Raw genomic sequence first — 3543 nt, forward strand, 5'->3', positions numbered from 1 at the left:
ATTTTATTGCGCCTATGGCCAAGCACAGCACAAATCGCGAAACCACTAGAATCACACATCAACTCAAAAGGCAAGGACCAATCAAGAGTAACAATAACAGGAGCAGTAGTGAGGCGCTCCTTTAATTCATCAAACGCCTTTTGGCAATTGTCATCAAATACAAACTTAGCCTTTTTTTTTCAAGAAGCTTGCACATCGGGTTAGCAATCTTAGAGAAATCTTTGATGAAGCGCCTGTAGAACCCTGCATATCCCAAGAAACTTCAGAAACCTTTGACTGAGATGGGTGGAGGAAGTTTTGTAATCACATCTATCTTTGCTTGATCTACCTCAAATCCCTTTTCAGAGATTTTGTGACTGAGGATGATCCCTTCCTTCACCATAAAGTGGTACTTCTCCTAATTTAGCACTAGATTTGTCTCCTCGCATCTTTTCAACACTTGACCTAGATGGCCAAGAAAATCATCAAACGAATCGCCTACAACAGAGAAATCATCCATAAATACCTCTAAGAAGTCCTCTACCATGTCAGAAAATATCGACATCATGCAATTCTGAAAAGAGACTGGTGCATTACACAGCCTGAAGGGCATTCGGCTGTCTCAGACGTCCCATAGGGACAAGTAAAAGTCATCTTCTCTTGATCTTCTAAGGCAATGTTGATCTGATTATAGCCCGAGTAACCATCTAGGAATCAATAGTAAGACCTCCTGGCCAACCTATCTAGTATCTGATCAATGTACAGCATGGGAAAATGGTCTTTACAAGTGGCAGTATTCAACTTCCTATAGTCTATGCAAACACGCCATCCAGTAAATGTATGAGTGGGAATCAGCTCATTCTTTGCATTAAACACCACAGTGATACCTCCTTTCTTTGGTACACATTGACCAGGACTCACCCATTTGCTGTCTGCAATCGGATACACTACCCCAGCATCTAACCACTTTATGATCTCTTTCTTCACGACTTTTTGCATGTTCTAGTTCAATCTCCGCTTATGTTCAACACTCAGCTTGCTGTCCTCTTCTCGCTGAATTTTATGCTCACAAATACCAGAAGGAATACTTGGAATGTCTACTATGGTCCAATGAATAGCACGTCTGTACTCGCGCAAAAGCTCCACTAATCGTTCAATCTGTTCCTCAGTCAATAATGCTGAAACGATCACTGGCAATGTCTTGTTTGGACCAAGGAACTCATACCTCAAGTGTGATGGAAGCTGCTTCTCAAGATTTAGTGGCTCAACAATCGAAGGCTTAGCTGGTGGAGTAGTTCTATTTGCAAGATCAAGATCAAGCTTTCTTGGGTGGTAAGTGTAGGAACCTAGACCCTCAAGCGCATTTATATTTTCCACGTAGCCCTCCATATCACAAGCATCAAAGTTCATCAGAATCGCAACAAGAGCTTCTCCTAGACTTTCTTCTTCCATTTTATGTTCGACAGCATCATCAATCCCATCAAACGAATCAATAACCGAGATATTCTCATAAGCACTTGGCAACTTCAGCCCCTTGCTTACTTGGAAAGTCACTTCTTCATCATTCACTCAGAACTTAATTTCATTATTTTCAGAGTCTATAAGCGCTCTACCCGTAGCAAGGAACGGTCTTCCCAAGATGATGGAATATCTCTATCCACTGCACAATCCAAAATCACGAAATCCGCAGGCAACATGAACTTACCCACTTGTACCAACACATCATCTATAACCCCAACTGGCTTCTTGATAGATCTGTCTGCCATCTGCAATCGCATAGAAGTCGGTCTATGAGTCCCCAATCCAGATTGTTTGAAAATAGCAAGGGGCATTAAGTTGATACTCGTTCCATTATCACACAGAGCACGGGCAAATGCATGAGGCCTAATATTGCATAGAATGGTAAACTCCCTCGGATCTTCCTTCTTCTGAACTGTGGTGGAAGAAATAATTGAACTTACACGATGAGTTAAATTCACTGTCTCATGTTGAACAGACCTTTTCTTCGTAAGCAGGTCTTTCACAAACATAGCAAATCCGGGTATCTCTTTGATAGTATCTAAGAATGGAAAATTCACTGTTAACTACTTCAACTGATCATAGAACTTCTAATACTTAGCATCATCATTCTTCTTTTTCAACCTCTGAGGAAAGGGAGGCTTTGCTTTGTACATCTGAGTCAAAGGACGAAGAGCCCCTTTTATCGTGTGTTCCCCTGTATCAGAAGAAACTTCTAGAATATCAACAATTGTTTCTTCACCACGGACTTCCTCATCAATAATAGGCACATCAGAATGCACCTCTGCTTCCTCAATAATCGGATCTAGATCAACCACCTTCTTGTCAACACCTTGAAGCACTTTACCACTCCTCGTGCCAATAGAAAAAGTATGTTCCACGCCCCCACCATGCTTCGAGTTTGGAATAGTATCACTATGAAGCCCACTTTTTCTAGCAAGATGTTGTTCTCTAGAAAGATCACGCATGTACTGTTCAAGATTTTGAATAACTGCTGAATGAGATACTACTATCTATGATAGCCCAGATAATGTTTTTTCAGTGTTTATCTCACTTGCCAACCCTTTTTCAAGCATTGACTCCAACCTCGAACTACCTTGATCATTAGACTGCACTTTTGGTGGAATGTAAGGGTTGGAACTTCTGTTCCCGAAGTTACCATTGTTGTTGTTGTATCTACCTTGGTTCAGTCCACCATAGTTGTTATTGTAGTTCCTTTGGTTTTTGTTGTAGTTCCCTTGGTTGTTTGCACCATGCCCTTGTTGAGGTCTCCAGTATCTCTGAATTGGCCCAGGAATATCCCCTTTCACTATATAATCTGCATATTGGACATTCTCAATTGGCGGAGGGGAGCCCTCTTGATATGGACCTTCTTGGCATTGGTACATTCCAGGCGGCATGCCTGAGATATCTTCACACACATTCACCTTCTTCGATTCCCTCTCATCAAGCCTCTTTGTCAGTAAAGAGAGACTAGTGGCTAATTGTGCCAATGTCGACTGCATTTCCTGACTAACTTTCACAATGTTTTGAATCAACGGTGTTCCAAGTGATAGCCCATCAGAATTACTTGAGTGCCAATCTTGGCTATGTGCAGTCAATCGATCAAGTATATCAGTAATATTAGCATATGACTTATTCATGAAACACTCGCTGGCAACATTATTGTCTATCGCTTGGGTCAAAGGATCTAAACCTCTGTAAAACTTCTCATTCAAAATATGTTCTGGAAAATCATGGTTTGGACTCCTATCCAAATATTCTTTGTACCTCTCCCAAGCTTCAAAAAGTTGTTCCCCATTACGTTGTTTGAACTCGAAAATCTGATCATGAATTTCAGCTCTTTTACTCGGGGGATATGTTATACCTCGGAAATTCCGTATGTGTTGCCTTGTGGATAGGATAATGTGAGATTAAGGTGATTATTAAATCCTTATGAGATTACGGGAAGTATTAGATAGCTTAAGGTTCATACCATAAGATTTTGAACTTATACGAATATGTGAAGTTTAGTATGTTGAAGGAAGTGAAATGTAAGTCATGTTC

At 40.8% G+C, this 3543-nt stretch overlaps 1 non-coding gene across 1 annotated transcript; it reads left to right on the forward strand.

The window, feature by feature from the left end:
• The first annotated feature begins 3228 nt into the window (after positions 1–3228).
• Positions 3229–3334, forward strand: LOC132638951 (small nucleolar RNA R71). Its single transcript, XR_009582006.1, has one exon. It is a non-coding gene; the product is annotated as a small nucleolar RNA R71 (small nucleolar RNA).
• Positions 3335–3543: the final 209 nt, after the last annotated feature.

This window comes from Lycium barbarum, chromosome 4 (genome assembly GCF_019175385.1).
Source record: "Lycium barbarum isolate Lr01 chromosome 4, ASM1917538v2, whole genome shotgun sequence".
Taxonomy (NCBI): Eukaryota; Viridiplantae; Streptophyta; class Magnoliopsida; order Solanales; family Solanaceae; genus Lycium; species Lycium barbarum.